Below are 18324 nucleotides of genomic sequence, written 5' to 3'. Positions count from 1 at the left end.
CCCTGGGATCATGACCTGAGCCAAAGGCAGAGGCTTTAACCCACTGAGCCACCCAGGCACCCCTGGATTAGGCTTCTTAACACTGAGATTCTTTAATAACTAAAAATGCCTGGGAAGCTATGGAATCTGCTTCAGGTATGGTTAAGGGCCAGGGAAGGGAAAGTTAATAGTATTTAAGGGCTCTTTCTTGAGTTTATCCCATTCCATAAATTACTTATTTAACTTCCCTAATTTTATTTTCCTTTAAAGTGGGGGTACTGAACTTGGTTTATAGGTTTGTCTGTAAAGATTAAATAAATGAAATGCTTGGTGTGGGATGTGTTGACTGACTGATCAAAAGAGAAACACGGGTGTGGAACTCAGATTCCATTAGCCAGTCATTTTCACTCTCAACTGATCTCAAATGATCATCATCAAATACCTGCTTTCAAACCCTGCTAACCAGTCAGTCTTTAAATACTGCTGTAATCTTCGAAGTGTCTTTTTCTCAGATAAATGAAAAGGCAGTTGTTGTTTTTTTTAAATTATTGCTTGGATGACATTTTCTAATTTCTATTTTACATCCATCAGAGTAGCCCCGCACTTTTCCTGATGCACCTCAGTGTAATTTTCCCTTCGTTACTGAAGAACTTCAAGGCACCTTGCCGTCAAACCTAGCAACCTAATTAATAAGGAGCATGGGGCTGAGATGCAATTTTTTAAATTCTCAACTGCTCTCTCCTGAGCAATTTAATCCTGGAAGAATATACATAAATTTCTGCTCTAAGTCATAAGATGTTATTTGTCACTCATCAAGATAAGATTGTCATTCTTGGGATGAATTTACAGAATTGCCAGAACTTTAAAAAAAAATTATTTATTTATCTATTTATTTATTTATATTTTTAAAGATTTTATTTATTTATTTGTCAGAGACAGAGGGAGAGAGAGCGAGCGAGCACAGGCAGACAGAGAGGCAGGCAGAGGCAGAGGGAGAAGCAGGCTCCCTGCTGAGCAAGGAGCCCGGTGTGGGACTCCATCCCAGGATGCTGGGATTATGACCTGACCCAAAGGCAGCCACTTAACCAACTGAGCCACCCAGGCATCCCTTTATTTATTTATTTTTTTAAATGAGTGAATCAAGAGTGCTTCCCTCTTTGTTCACATGCTTCTGACTTAGGCTTCATTCTTGTCATTTTCTCTTTTTTTTAAAAGATTTTTTCAAAGATTTTATTTATATGCGAGAGAGAGAGAATGAGAGAGAGAGAGAGAGAGAGAGAACTCGAGAAGAGGAGGCCCAGAGGGAGAAACAGACTCCCCACTGAGCAGAGAGCCTGATGCAGGACTCGATCCCAGGACTCCAGGATCATAACCCAAGCCGAAGGCAGTTGCTTAACCAACCACTGGTGTGCAAAGCATTTTGTCCTGGGACTGTTGTCAGGATCGATGCACCTTTTTCCCAAAGCTGAGCTATCACTAAGAGCATTTCTCTTAACAGCCCTCGCCCCTCATGGTCTCCCCCACCTGAATTTACTTTGTAAAATTTTTCCAAAGAAGGGGATAGTGACATCTGGGGAAGGATTTTAAAAAAAATTCCTTCTAGGATATTAGCAGTTATACCAATTGCCCATAACACGTTCACAGAAGAGCTATAGACATTATGACTTGAGTCCGTGGAGGTGCGGGATCTCCTTACGATAAGCAGTAGCACCTCTCCCCCAGGTTTGGTCCAAATGTATGCTTTTCTCCTCTGAGGAGTATCCTGTCTGGACAGCTATGTGGCAAGTCTCAAACAGGGTTGACCCTTTATGAAAGGTCACGAAATGTTACGAAAGTTTGACATAGGTACATTTTGGTTATTATTTTAGCTCTTTTTTTCCTTTCTCTTCCCTTTTCATCTGGCCTAAGGGGCTCACCGTTCCTTACTGTCTTGTGGACCCTACTGCCTTCAGGCACATGGTGCTTGGACATGTAGTAGGTCCTCAATGAATTTGATAAATTAGTAAATGGCATACATAACTGAGGTTCTTTTATCCCTACCCCATTGCTAATGGGCTTGTTTTTTCCTGCAAGTTTGTAGTTTACAGAGTGTGCTGTGGAAGTCATAGAGCAGAGGTACTGCTGTGATCCCCATGCCCCTGAACATTCAAATCCATCAGGAGGCCCAATTAAAAACATTTTCATAATGTATATTGCTCTAATTTGCTCATGTATGTAGATGAAATTAGAATTAATAAAATGCAATGATGCTTAAAGGCCTTACTGGACAGGGTTTAACATAAGGATGAAAACCTGTAAATCTGTATTTATTGCCAGGAGAGGATGTTGGTAAGTTGTTCTCTGACAGAAATGAGTTTTTTGTTTTTTGAGAGGGAGTGCATGAGCTGGGGATGGGGAGCAGTGGGGGAGAGGGAATCCTAAGCAGCCTCCATGCCCAGCATGGATCCTTATGTGAGGCTTAATCTCATCACACTGAGATCATGATCTGAGCCAGAATTAAGAGTCAGTTGTTTAACCAACTGAGCGACCCTGGCACCCCGAGAGAAATATTTTTTACTTACGTGTTTTATTATTATTATTTTTTAAAAGATTTATTTATTTTAGAGCGAGAAAGAGTGGGGGAAGGACAGAGAGAGAGAGAGAGAGAAAATCCTCAAACAGACTTCCCAGTGAGCAGGGAGCCCCGTGTAGGGTGGAATCCCAGGAACCTGAGATGATGACCCAAGCCAACATCAAGAGTTGGGTGCTCAACCAACTGAGCCACTTGGGCACCTGGAGAAATGAGGTTTAAAACAGTATGGAAAGTATAACATCATTCCTGTAAGATAGTATATAAAATACTAAATAGATAGATGTTAGATAAATAGAGGGAAATCAGGACAAAAATGAATGATCTGACAGGAACTCTTCATTTTTAGTTTATTTCTCATTTTGGTAGAATATCATCTAGTTGATTTCTGAGCAAATGAGCACAAAAGTTTAGGCTTTTAGATAATTCACTTTTTTTCCCCTGTCATGTTTTTAATTTATAAGAGTAAACAGTTCTATTTTTATTTATTTATTTAGTTCTATTTATTTTTTAAAAACAGCTTTCTGTTCTTGTTCTATGGATATAAATTTCTATAATGTCCTGAAAATTTATTCTAATTATTTGTGTTCTCTATTTTTTATCAGAAAAAAATTTTTTCTTATTTGTTTGATCTTGGGCTTTTCTGTTTGTCCTTGGTGAATCCTGGTGATCTCTGGTTAAGCTGGTCATATTGAGAACAAGGCAGTCAAGATCAATATAAGCTCTGTGGGTATGATGGGGCTTTGTCTACTAGTGACCCTTACCAGTAGGTTCTCTGACTCTTGCTGGGTCATCTAAGTTTCTCCAATTTTTTGCTGACATGGGGGAGGTTAGGAGTCTGCCTGCCAGCATTCTGAAAGGTGATTGGAAAGGGACTGGAAGATCACTGCCTCATTTATACATTTTCACTGTCATCTCCCTCTTTTCTATTTCCTGCGTGATTCGTCCTAGTTATCCACTCATCCTAGGACTTCTAAGTCCTCACCCTCTGGTTTAGAAGCTCTAGATAAACCTGTTCGTTTTTTTTCAGATGGAAGAGGTGGGAACTGAACATCTGCGGTAGAACCAGCATCTGGAAACCTCATGACTGCCTGTTCAGACTTCAACCAGAAAAGTCCTAAAACATAATATGCGGTATGTATAAAAGATGCATTTGACTTAACATATTTTTAATGTATTTTTAAGCATATTTAATATATTATAAATATAAATTTAATATATTTTAAATATATTATAGCTGTATTTAATTGAGAGAAACAAATAGTGCTTTGACCAAGACTAGACGATATACATAGTTTTGCTGGAAATAGCTAATTATATAGGCAATTAATTCATTCATTTTTACAGTTGTTTCTGTAGGTAGTTAAACAGGTGATTACTTTTCATATGGTTCCTTTTTTTTTTTTTTAATTTTTTAAAAGATTTTATTTATTTATTTGACAGAGAGGGAGATCACAAGTAGGCAGAGAGGCAGGCAGAGAGAGAGGGGGAAGCAGGCTCCCTGCTGAGCAGAGAGCCCAATGCCAGGCTCAATCCCAGGACCGTGAGATCATGACCTGAGTTGAAGGCAGAGGCTTAACCCAGTGAGCCACCCAGGCGCCCCATATGGTTCCTTTTCTTATATATCATGTTAATCTATAGAAAATACATGTTTTGCTATAAAATATTAAGTTGGTATAGAGGGGGATGCATTAGAAGTTGAGGTCCTTCTATCAGTTTTCTCTCTCATTCAATCTGCACACCTTCTAGGAAGTTATCACTTTTAAGAATTGATGTCAGTACTCTCTATTGCTTTTTTGGCTATTGTTTCTAACCCTTTCCCTTCAGTTAATTTATTGTGTTAATTAGCATGCCTACTGAAAGTAGATGGAAAAGTTTAGGATACCTCCTCACAAACGCGGATCACTTGGAACAGGTCTGTTGGAGGGTAAACAGCTGTGAATTCTGGCTCCTTCCAGGGGCTTTCAATTAATTACAACAGACTAATATTTCCCCAGTTACCATGGCTAACTGAAGACTGAACATCATTCAAATTGGCTTTACAGATCATAACACTGGGTATCAGACTTTTAGAATGATAATTTTAAAGAGTTTCCTGGTATTCTGTGCTGGGAGAAGGATCCAGTTGGGAGAATAAGAATGAGATGAAGAATTTAAACTGACACCCAAATGAAAGCCTGTGTGCTGTGAGAAGCATTCAAATAATTTTTTAATGAACTGGTTCCTTTGACTTATTTTAAGATCTATATGTAGGGGGAAATAAAAGCATGACAGGAATAGAATAGATGAGAAAAAAATTAAACAAGATTCTGCCCCATTAGTTATGAGTGACAAGGAAAAGATAATAGCCAAAAAGCAAATGGAGTTTGTTGGCAGAGGGGGATAATGATAATAGGACTTCCACAAATATATCAGGGAAGAAATAGATAAAAGTTTTTTAAAAAGTTCGGTCGTCAGTAGAGATAGGCGTACTGTGAATGACTCTATAATGGTGGAGATGCTGGTGTTTCAATTCCATCATTCCCAGGAGACGTAAAGAAGGGAAGTTCAGATCACTAATGAGTAATAAAGAAAATTGCAAACATGGCTATGAAAAATGCAGGTAAGTGACTGTTTGTACTTGGAAAATTTGAAAATAGACCTATTGGTACATCTGGTTGAAACTTCCTCTTGAGTAATGTGAAACTTAACTAATGTACTTGCAAACCACTTTGGATGCATAATTTTGATAAGATAATTGTGCTGATTGAACATGAACTAAGTCTCTAAATGCATCGAACTCTAGAGTTGCCAGTTTTCAAAGAAGGAAGTCAGGGAAAGTGGAATAACAAGAATTTGAGGTATCTATGATTTTATTCTTAAGATTGACCATCTTTCTCCCTTAGCTCAGAAGGCCAAGAGTCACAAAAAGCTATGTACAGTCCCTTATGTAATGTGAGTTTAAGCTAACAAAATGTAAGCACACATGCCATCTCATTCCCTCCTCACCTATATTTGCCAAAAAAAAAAAAAAAAATCCCCCAAAAGAAAAAAATTAACCGCTTGTTCGTTGACCAGACACAAGGAAACAATATAGTAGAATTTCTGATGTACAAATCATGTCTCCACAGAAATATCTACTGAGATGTGGCAGGAAAATATTAGAACTTCTATTTGTCTATTAGTCTTCTAATTCTATAAACATGTTATTTAAAGTGAGAAATAATTTTATGAATATTTGATTTATTGATTGACACTGGCATCCTTAATTTGGAGAGTTTCACTGCAAAAAGATTGGATTTTGGTAGATGGTTGATCACTTGCTTATTTTCAGCTTCCTGCAAACTTTTTATAGACTATATGGGTCTGTTTATGTGGTCTTATAGAAGGTAATATCTTGCTTGAATCTCTATCTTTCAATGGAAAGTGAACTAATAAAGATCTCTGGTAAGACACTCCAGATAAAATAACATCAGTGATCAAGCAGGGACAAAGATCAAGAACAGAGCAGAGCGGACATTTCCCCACCCCTCATATGAGTGGCTGGTTAGCCATGTAGGACGTGGAAACAATAGCAAGGTAATCATCTAACTAGTGCACATAAGGCTTTAAAACAATCAAGGAGACTTTTTCCACGTGAGAATTTACACTCACAACAGAGGGATTAGCTATGGACAGTGTGAGGCCATCATGAATCACATTATGTTGAAAAGTAGTTTTATTTCACTTTATTCCATTGTTCAAATTGTTTAAGTTTTCTACATGTATAAAATGTGTAAATAGGTATCTATATTTTGGGAATGCTCATCAAAATGTATTAATGATGTACAGGTTTAAGAACGCTTGGGGCACCTGGGTGGCTCAGTGGGTCATGCCTCTGCCTTCGGCTCAGGTCATGATTTCAGAGTCCTGGGATCGAGCCCCGCATTGGGCTTTCTGCTCAGTGGGGACCCTGCTTCCCCCTCTCTCTTTGCCTGCCTCTCTGGATACTTGTGATCTCTCTCTCTCTCTCTGTGTCAAATTACTTACTTACTTACTTACTTACTTTAAAAAAAAAGAATGCTTGGAGATCACTATGTGTGAGCAGGTAGATTAGAAAAAGATGTCGAGCAGATTCTCAAAGGGGGTGCTCCCTAATGCTTGGCTGAGATTATTACCTTGTATGTCATGTTTGTTTATTTATTGATTTATTTATTTTTAAAGATTTTATTCATTTATTTGACAGACAGAAACCACAAGTAGGCAGAGAAGCAGGCAGAGAGAGAGGAGGAAGCAGGCTCCCCACTGAACAGAGAGCCTGATGCAGGACTCAATCCTAGGACCCTGGGATCATGACCTGAGCTGAAGGCAGAGGCTTAACCCACTGAGCCACCCAGGTACCCCGAGATTTCTTAAACTATTTTTTTAAAGATTTTATTTATTTATTTGACAGACAGAGATTACAAGGAGGCAGAGAGGCAGGCAGAGAGAGAGGAGGAAGCAGGCTCCCTGCTGAGCAGAGAGACTGATGCAGGGCTCCATCCTAGGACCCTGGGATCATGACCTGAGCCAAAGCCAGAGAGGTTTAACCCGCTGAGCCACCCAGGCATGTCATATTTAGGTATGAATTCCATGACACACACTTTGCAGTAATTAAATTACTCTGCTATTTTATAAATTCTTCTATAAGTCAGTCATGGCATTTTTCCTATTCTTTCATGGTGTGGAAATAAATGAAGACGGATCAGATGAGAAAAGCAGAGCCTATTTATTGAGGGCCTGTTTTAGCAAGGGAGTCAACCACCATCACTTGTGTTTGGCAGAGACTCAAAGGCAGGCAGAGGAGAGGAAATGCTTTAGAGTGGAAAAAAGGGAAGGTTTGGGTATGCCTTGCTTGGAGGGGCGTGAGGCAGAATAATCAGAAGGTAGGCATCCTGTGTGACTGGTTAGGGGTGCATATTTGGCTTTCTCTGATTGGTCTGAATTGGAAGCCGGGACAGCGGTCAGCAAAGCTGTCAGTAGTTAATGGACTCCTGGCCATTTTGGACTGATTGTTACAGAAGTTATTGTTTAGCTTTCTGGATTGTTGCTGGAGGTAGCTATCTGACTTCCTGGAAGTCTCACAGTGGGTGGGTTTCCTGGTTGTGTTGTGCTTTCCTGGGAAGGTTTCTGAGGGTTGTGTGTCAGAGTTCTGTTTTTACATGTGTTCTGGGCATTGTCCATTTGTATATTTAGTCTTATAATGGCTATTAAGAATGCTCCTTTTACCACTCCCCTTAAAAACACACTCTGGGTGGCTCAGTCAGTTAAGCATCTGCCTTCAGCTCAGGTCATGATCCTGGGGTCCTGGGATCGAGTCCCGAGTCAGACTCTTAGCTCAGCAGGGAGTCTGCTTCTCCATCTTGTTCTGTGTGCTGCCCACCCCCAACTCCTGCCCCCCGCCCCTGCCACCGCTTGTGCTTTCCCTCTCTCTGACAAATAAATAAACAAAATATTTTTTTAAAAAATACCGATTTAAAATACTATGGAAATCACCACATAGGCTAGTTTTGAAACAAGTGCTTGTTACATTTTATTAAATATATTACATGCTTTGAGTAATACCTGCTCATTAGAGGGAATTTAGAAGAAACAGAAAAATGAAGAGAAGATATAAAGGTCACTAAGGGTCCAAAAACACAAAGAAAACCAATGTTATCTGGATGAATTTCCTTCCTGTTTTTTTTTTTTTTTATTTTTCTATGTAAGGAATTTTAAAATAACACGTATGTGGAACCATACTGTTTTTCCAAGATTTGTTTTCTGTCTTCTTGCTCATTTCTTATTCATATTCTTAGTCATTTGTTTAAAAAGTTAAAAAATTCAAGGAGCTCCCTGCAATTCTGCTGTATTTATCTTCTGCTCCTCATCTGTCTCAAGTGGGAAACAGGAGAAGGTGGCAGTTCGCCTACTGGAAAACCACATTCACGTCTGTTGCTGTTCTTCTATTCCCCAACCTTTAGACCCAGAGGAAATTAAGGGGAAATGGCACAAACAACCATTTAGTTAGATAGGCCAACAAAGATATATACACATTCATGAAGGCTTCCCTGTTCTCGCTTCTCCCCCCATGTGTCCACAGTGGCTGAGTAGCCTGACATTACACAAAATAAAAGTGAGCTGTGGACTGACACAGAAGGGTGTGTCTGAAAATGCTTCTGTTATGTGGGAAGACATACCATGCTTATAAATAAACATTGTGCTATTTGACTGAACATGATGTCTTTGAATAGTAGGGATTTTGTTTTGTTGGTATTTGTAATTCATTTACTCCCCTGCCCCTTTTGTCCCTCAGGGTTATTTCTAGCTATTGAGTTATGAACACATGATAAGGAGAGTTCAGAAATACTGAATTTATCATATTTGCTGTGGGTTTGTCTTTTGACCATGGATAGAGATTCTTAATACCCAGAGGACCACAGGTCTTCACAGAAATGAACACCTTCACTCTCTTAAATGGTGTGGACAACAGTCTACCCATTACCGTGCAGAAAGGAGACCATTCTTTTTTTTTTTTTTTTTCAAGATTTTATTTAATTATTTGAGAGAGACAGAGAGGGCAAGCAGCAGCAGAGAGGCAGAGGGAGGGCGAGAAGCAGGCTCCCTGGGGAGTGGGAAGTCCAAGGTGGGACTCCATCCCAGGACTGCAGGATCATGACCTGAGCTGAAGGCAGACACTTAACCAATGTAGCCACCCAGCTGCCTCAGAAAGGGCACCATTCTTCTCCATAGGCCAGATATTTCTTCACCAGCATTTCCCGAAAGCAGTGATTTAGGTAGTAATTACTGAAGCCCTGTAGAGTTAGAGTGGGACAGGATAAGGGTGGCGTTAGATTAAGTATTACACCATAATCTCATTACCTCGGCACAAGAACTTTAGCCGATGCTAAGTACTAGGAGGGGAGACCAGATGGCAGGGAGAGAATCTGAAAATTCCAGAAGTGAATTGCACAAAAAATGTGATCTTTAGTTATGCACAGATCCAAAAGGACCTTCTGACTTATGTTATGTCACCAGGAATCAATAAACAGCTGGTCTCTATTCAATCTGGGTCATCAGTCTTAATACCAAAAGGCAAGTGTCCATGCAAGGTAGCACCTAGTAAACATTCCATAGTGCCCTCTACTTTTCTTCTCTGAGTTTGCTCATTCTCTCCTTTATTAAAGCTGGTTCCTTTATGGTGCCCTCAACGCTCCTCGCTCCCCATCTCCTGTGTTTTCCAGCACAGGCTGCCCCTTGAGAGTCATGTTCAGAGAACTCTCTCACGCTTTGCCAACTTTACAGCCTGTACCTGCACAATGAATGTCAAAAATCCCCACCTCTACTGTTTTCTGCTAGCTGGAGAAGAGCTAGCAGAGGGTTCGAGAAATACAGTGACAAGAAGGAAGAAGAACTTTCAACTCTTTAGACTACAGCTAGAATTTATTTAATTTTCAGAACTTCCCTGCAGCCTACTTGACAAATTTTCTTCCCACTTTTTCATTATTTTTACTTTACTCCATGTGAACTAATAAATCCTGACCTTGATCTTACTCTGATAAGAGAGGATTTGCATTCTCCCTGCTCTGAGAATTTAATAGAACAAAACTTTCCTACATGGATGGACCATGAAAGGTGCCTGGTCTAAATCAGTTTCCCATTTTTACAAGTCCTAGAAGGTTCAAGAATGCATCTTTAGCCTAGTAATTCTGAAAAGAGGTTCCACGAGTTTTCAGGAAGATCATCCCACAAATGTGGCACTGATTGTATCTTATAGGCTAGAATATAACTAACATATTTTTCTGATTAAATTCCATTCCATCCATGTTAAATGATTTGCTAAACATATCAAGCCATACCTAATAATTAGGTTGTAGTCGATTAAATTGCTATAAATAAGACTGCTGTGAACATCTTGGTAGTAGTTTTTCTGAATTTAAGATTAAGGTAGTATCCCAGAAGAAGAGATTTCTACCAAAAGAGTCTATCAACACATAATCCTTTTATCATTTCTTTTTTATTGATTAAAAAAATATCCATAAATCCTTTTTTGGGTGCTATGCTATTAAAACTAGTCCAACTAATATTTGCTTCATAACAGCAAAGGTTAATGAATACTTACTCCTTTCATCTTCTTTTCCTGTTTGTGTATTGTGTTACTGTTTAAGAGAGCTGTTGATGAAACTGAATTTTTTATTTATTCAATTAAAATATATTCTTTTAATTGAAGATTAGTCAGGTAATATGGCACTTTAACCTTGAAATGCTTTAAATTGAAGAAATAAACTGAATTACATGATCGTTTTATTGAATATAATTTCTGAACTGCTAACAAACTAGTAGATATTGAGTTACTTTTTTTTCAAAAGATCTTTGCATCTGTGAGTAATTTCAAATATAAACCAATTTGCATAAAAATAAAAATATTCTATTTTGAATCTTCTATAAAATAAAAATAATAGTACTTCAGAATTTTTTGATATCTATGACTATTTTAAGTAAAAATACTTTAATCCCCATATATTTCTTTTAAAAAATTAGTTAAATTTTTGAGAAATCTTGGGAGTAAGTCTAGGGTATGGGAATTCACTGAGAAAGTAGATCCTTCTTAGGTTTTATTCTGGTATTTCATAATATTTAATGATCTGTCTGTGTTGTATGGGATATAAAGAAATACAAAATGAGTTCATTGTATTCAAAGAACAATTTAAATGAAAAGAGAAGGCATAAACATAAGTTGAATTTTTATCTGAACCCCAGTTTAACTATATAGTTGGACCATTTGAGTATCATAAGTAATACAGCATAAGTTCCAAATTTGTAATCAAATTTCTGTAATAAGTTGTAATTTGATCAAGAAATAATACATGCAGAGAAATTATTCCAGAGATTATTTGTGAAAGAGAAACCCTAACTGCTTTGAGAGTGGGCTGCGTGTGTCAGAGAAAATTCCTGAAAGAAAGAGATATTTGTATCCTATCAAAATTTCTGTAATAGTGGCTATGTGGAGAATTTGTGGGAGGATTGTATATAACAAAGCTCTTTATATGGACAGAACATGACAGGTGTTCTACCCAAATCACTTTTTATTTTATCAAGCCACAGATGGTTCTAGAATGTTTCTGTAGTCTGGAAATTCTGAAATGAGATTGACAAGTATTCAGGAAGATTATCTCACAAATATCATACCAGTCACAAGTATTATAAGAGCAGTGGTTTCTTCAAATTAGAGTTTGAAGCACAGGAGTCCTAGTTAGTGGGTAATAACAGTGCTGGGCACCTTCACAGAAATACAGAAATCTCAAAGAGCTTGTTGCAATTTAGGCAAAAGTACCATGAGATATATGATACAAAGATATACAATTGTAAAAGGCATACTTCATCTTCACTAAATGTACTGGTTTGAGTCCTTTGAGAAGCAGACGTCAAGGCAGAATTGGACATCCAGGAGACCTGTGGGGGGAAATGTCTGTGAATGGTGAAGGCATAAGAAGCAGATTAGGTGGAGAGAGCCTTCACACCAAAATAAAAGTTTGACACTCATGAAAAGAGAAAGGAAGGGAAGGAAGGTTGGTTTAGAAGAGACCCAGACTGCAGTGAACCTCAGAAATTCTCAGGCAGGCACAGAGCCAGATCAAGTTCAAGGAAGACTGTACCAACTCCAGCCACAGTAAAACTGGTGGTAAATTATATGTGAAAGGCTGCCTGGATTTTTAGTAGCAAAGGATTATAAAGGGAAGAGGAATATTATGTTACATTTTTAAAAGAGATTTTATTATTTATTTATTTATTTATTTAGAGGCAGTGTGAGCAGGGGAAGGGGCAGAGGGAGAGGGAGAGAGAGAATCTCAAGCAGATGGCCCAATTCCATGACCCTGAAATCATGACCAGAGCTGAAATCAAAGAGTTTGACGCTTAACCAACTGTACCACCCAGGCACCCTAGGGGAATATTATATTTTACAGAGAGGTGACTGGGATTTCAATTTCTAGCAATATATGGCAGACTAAATGGCATAAAACAATAAAATCTTGACTGAAACAAAATAGCTGAATTGGCTTGGTAAAATATAACAAAGCAGAATATTCAAGATTGTTAAATTCTAGGCATCAAAGATGGTGAGGAACCTGAGAAGCTAAGCTGAATATGGGAGTTAACTTTTGTCTGCCTTGCGATGGTGGTGGGTGCTGGTTCTGATGACAGTGGGCATGTATGTTAATGGTCAACAGGCAGAAAATAAGAATGGTATCTCTAGTCTTGGTAATGAGGGGACTTAGGGAAAAAAAATGACTCTACCCCAGCCCCCCATATGAGGATCCTGAAAGTAATTACCCTAAATGACAATACACTGGGGGTATGGGATACAAACAGATGAACACTATGCCACAAAGCCACTTACTAGCACAGGGAGAGGGGAGGAAATAAAAGGCTTATTGGTCTTTTTGACTTGGGTTCTGGGAGGTAGAAAGTCTCCTTTATGACACCATAATTATAAGTCTGTGTGTACATGGGTTTGTTATACTACCTGTATGATTTGGTAATCTATAAACCAAGAATTTATGATAAGGTAGCATCCCCTCCAAACTCTGGTTTCTGGTAATTTCTCTGGGTGGCCTGACAGAAGCAACACAGAGTTTTTCTAGAGAGATATAGTATCAACCCATTCCTTAGCAGTCCCGCCTGTAAAGTCTAAGTGAACATGCATTGATGATCCAAAATTATGAAATATAAAAGGAACAAAAAACCCAAAATAAGAAGAATTTGAGGGAATAGAATCAGCAAAGGGAGGCTTTAAAATAAGTAATTTTAGAATGACTAAAATCCAATCCACAGCGGGGATACTTCATAGGGAAACGTAAAACCTAGAGGAAACTTCAAAGGTAAGATCTTAAAAGCAGCCTGGAAGAAAAGACATGTTACTTAAAGCATAATGACCGGAGGTGAGCAAACTTCTTGAAAGCACCAGTAGAAGACATTCAGGAAAAATGTTGCAAATAGAAAGCACAAAATAATAAATAAATACAAATATGGCGATAAATATAAGTGGTCTGAATTTGATTAAAAGTCAACAGCTTTTCTGATTGCACTAAAGATATCAAATTAGGTATGAGCTGTTTATAAATGATCTTTAAAACATAAGGTCAATGGACAGAAAGGAGGTGGGTGGCATGGGGGGGATAGGTGAAATAGGTGATGGGAATTAAGAGACCTGTCATGATGAGCACTGGGTGATACAAGGAAGTGTTGAATCACTACTTTATATACTTGAAACTAACATTACACTGAAATTTCAATAAATTTTTTTTTTTAAACCCATAAGGTAAATGGAAGGGATGGGAGAAGTTAGGTCACAGAAATATTAACCAAACAAACATCAACATAGCTATATTTAATTCAGACAAAGTAAATTTAAGGTCAAAAGTATCTTTAGAGATAAAGGGATTACTACGTGATCATTACCATTTTAACTCACCAGGACTTCTATATTCTGTTATAATAGAGTTCCTAAAATTGCACCCATTCATTTATTCAATATTAACTGAAAACCAAGCTATGCCAGACTGTTTTAGGTACTTGAGGACACACTGGTGAGCAAAACAGACAAAAATGTCTGCACTCTTGAAATTTACTGTCTAGTCTAATCTTTGGGAGCGGAGGATAGGTAATTAAGCACTAAGCAAAGAAACAAATTTGGGGAGGTAATGTGTACCATGAAACATAGTGTAAGGTGAGGAAGAGAAACCATATGGAAGAACTATTTTTAATAGAGGGTAAGGGGACGCTTTTTATTTTATTTATTTTTGTTTTTTTAAAGATTTTATTTGACAGACAGAGATCACAAGTAGGCAGAGAGAGAGAGAGAGAGACGGGGAAGTAGGCTTCCCGCTAAGCAGAGAGCCTGATGTGGGGCTCGATCCCAGGACTCTGGGATCATTATCTGAGCCAACAGCAGAGGCTTTACCCCACTGAGTCACCCAGGCACCCCAAGGAGACGCTTTTTAAAAATAAAGTGACATTGGAGCTGAGACCCAAAGCAAGTGAAGGAATCAATATGGAGCTATAGGGGAGGAGCTTTCAAAGCAGAGGAATTAGCAGATGTAAAAACCTTGAGCAAGACTCTGCGTAATGTGTTCAGGGAAGAGCAAGGAGGCCATTGTGATTAGAGTGGAGTGAGCAATAGAGAAAGTGCCAGGAGATTGTGGCAGCAAGGTAGTCCTGAGTCAGATCATGCAGACCTCGACGGCCAATGTAGTGATTTGGGATTTTTGTGTGTGTGTGTGTGGGGGGGGTGAGATGGATACCTTGGAACAATGGTGTAACATGTTACACTTTTGTTTTAAAAGAATCACTCAAGCTGTGGTGCAGAGTTTAGACTGTAGAAGGACAAGCAAACAGGAAGACCAGTTTGTAGGCTGTTGCAATAATCCATGAGAGGTGATTGTGGTTTGGACCACTAGAGAGCATGAGAATGAGTCAGATTCTGGTGTAATTTCAATAACAGAGCCCATGGGATTTGATGCAAGAAACAAAGAGGGGTCAAGAATGACCCCATGTTTTCCAGTTTGTGAAGTGGAAACATAAGTGTTGTCCATTGTTGAGATGGGGAAGAGCCCAGAATAGGAGTGGGTGTGGGAGATTGGACATTGGACGTATGAATACCTAATAGAGAAGAAATGAAAGAATTTCAGGGAGCAGGAGATAATCTACTGGGTATTATGCAGGTGGTCATATGTTTCCCCCAGTTAGTCTGTGGGTTGAGAAGAGAAGAAAAGGGATATAAATGATTTAAACAATGCAGTTAAAAAGTTTTGTTTTGTGGAAATATACTCCTGCATATCATGCGACCTTCATAAAAATTGTCCACTTACTGGACTATAAAATGAGTCTTCAAGAAATTTTAAGAATTGGTCATCTGCACAGCACATACTTAAAGCACAGCACAATCATGGAATATATCTGTGACTAAGGACAGCTGAAGGATAACTAAAAGAAAGGTAGCAGGCTGGAAAGAACAGAATTTTGGAGAAATGCAATATCAAGCAAGTATTTCTGAGAAGCTGAAGCTTCTACATCTAGACCAGCTCCATGTCTTTGGTTTTACTTGCAGGATAGCCGTAAATCTTGGCTGGTTCTTAGTCAGGAGTTCCGTTGAACTAGGCTAATTCTGGTTCTCTCCAGCAACTTCCCAGGATTCCCTATAACCTGGACAAAATTTTTTTTAAAAGATTTTATTTATTTACTTTATTTTTTATTTTTTATTTTATTATATATATTTGTATATATAAAATATATATATATATATATATATATATATATATATATATATATATTTATTTATTTGACAAACAGAGATCACAAGTAGGCAGGGAGGCAGGCAGAGAGAGAGGAAGGGAAGCAGGCTCCCTGCTGAGTGGAGAGCCCAATGTGGGGCTTGATCTTAGGACGCCGGGATCATGACCTGAGCTAAAGGTAGAGGTTTTAACCCACTGAACCACCCAGGCACCCCAAACCTGGACAAATTTCTTAAAGGAGACTCTTTCCTTGGAATGTCTAAGTCTCAAGATGCTCTTTTCTTTTTTGAGTTGGCCTGCAATCTGTATCCCTTTGGCATCCTGAAAGTAGCTGCGATTGTTGGGCCCACGACACTTGTTCTGGTCATGCCTAAATCGAGGTGGTGGTGGCGGGTGCTGTCTTTGGGAGGCTAGAGCTCCCCTGATTATCCTGGCCTCGGGTTCCATGACTGCTACTTCCCCACTGTGTGGCTGGCTCACATGGCTCTGTTAGGGAATAAGAATTGAGCTGATCCAACATTGATTGCCTTCCTTAAGCTTGGGACCACCTCAGGACTAAGCCCCAAGTCACGAAAGGGGAAGCCCTGTAGGTGTCTGCAGTGCTTGTCCTCTTCCTGAGCTTATTTTCACTCTGCTTGAGCTCTCCTCTTCTGCTGCTGCCCTTCCAGGCTACAGACTTTGCTCCTCGTATCCCATGGGGAGATCCTATTGTGTTCCCACTATGATCCTGCCATTGGCTTCATTGGTTTTTCTGGCTTTTTTGGCAATGATTTCCACCACTGTTCTAGATTGTGTGTTTTCTCAGTTATGTGGGCTTCAGGTTATTCTTCAATTCAGTTAGAGAACCTGTCTCCAGTCCCACTGGGACCTGGGCTGCAAAAGTATCATGCTCATGATGGATGCCGGAAGTGGAGACCTGTGCAGATGGGACAGTGAGTTTTTCCATAGTTTTCTAATGACTGCTATTTTTTCCTTATTATATACATACTGCATATTGAATTGTAGAAACTTAAAAAAATGCAAAGAGTATGAAGAAGGAAAAAAAAAACCATTCATATTCCTACCATTTAGGAGTATTCTTTTTTTTTTTTTTAAGATTTTATTATTTATTTGACAGAGAGAGATCACAAATAGGCAGAGAGGCAGGCAGAGAGAGAGAGAGAGGAGGAAGAAGGCTCCCTGCTGAGCAGAGAGCCCAATGTGGGACTCGATCCCAGGACCCTGAGATTATGACCTGAGCCGAAGGCAGGGGCTTAACCCACTGAGCCACCCAGGCGCCCCTAGGAGTATTCTTTGTTAATATTTTGATGCATTTACTACCTGAAATTTTTAGGCATATAAATGAATAAATTAAAAAAAAAAGAATTGGATTGTACTTTACATTCAGACTTTGTGCTACATTATTTATTGATATAAGTAAATATGATTCTAGGGGCACCCAGGTGGCTCAGTTGGTTAAATGTCAGCCTTAGGGAGATTCAGTCATTTGTCCAGTTATTTTCTGTTTCCTCTCTTTACCTCCACATTATCTGGTCCAAGCTCCACCACTGGCTTGCTGTGAGTTTTCGGACAAATGATTGAACCTCCCTAATTGTCAGGTTTTTTGTGTGTAAAATGGGGATGATAATTTCTCGTTGGGTTGTGGTAAGGATTAAATATAACATGTACAGTGTCTAGTCTGCCTCATAATATTTTGGGTGTTATTCATGCTGTTATTAAGTTGCTGGTGGAGATAGCAAAACATGACGGCTAATATGGACTCTGGCACAAGGCTGACCAGGTTCTGTAACTAGATTTGTGGCCTTGAGAATACACTTATACTCTTGTGTCTCAGTTTTCTCACCTGTAAAAATGTAATAATAGTATCTATCTAAGGGTGTTTTTATGAGGATGAAATACTTTAATGTATATGAAAGTACTGAGAACAATGTCTAGTACATCTTTAGTGCTATATAGTGATCATCTGAGTTAAATAAAATTTAACTTTATGCCATAATATTTATGCCATATTTTAAGTCATAGGTGGATGCAGTGGTTATAGAACAAAATTAGATCATGTTACTTTTGTTTCCTCAGTATTTTTGTTTTCCTCTGAAGTGTTCAGTATCAGAAGAATTTTGTTTTCTGAGATTGTTGGTCTTAAGTGTGCTCAATTTGACTAATTCCCAAAGAGGTACTTACCAAATTGTTGGGATGGCAGGTTAATGTTTTAGAATCATCAACATTGGAGATGAGTCAGCTGATGCCTACTTCGCAATTCTTCAGCAGGGTCCAAGAACATGAGAGAAGTGTTCTGAATAGAGATAGCCTTCTCTTTTTATGTTTATGGGACCACTGCCATCCTTCAAATATAGAGAAGTAGTTGTGGACTGAAGAGACTGATTTTCTTTTAGAGATTAAATGTCTTGACTGTCCCTGGGCAAAAAAGCATTCACATAGAGTGAAAAAAATATAAGCAGTATTACTCTGTTCCTCCTTCCATAAGACTCTTCATAAAGAATGGCCCAA

Source organism: Mustela nigripes, chromosome 9, assembly GCF_022355385.1.
Source record: "Mustela nigripes isolate SB6536 chromosome 9, MUSNIG.SB6536, whole genome shotgun sequence".
Taxonomy (NCBI): Eukaryota; Metazoa; Chordata; class Mammalia; order Carnivora; family Mustelidae; genus Mustela; species Mustela nigripes.
Note: the sequence above shows the minus strand (reverse complement) of the source record.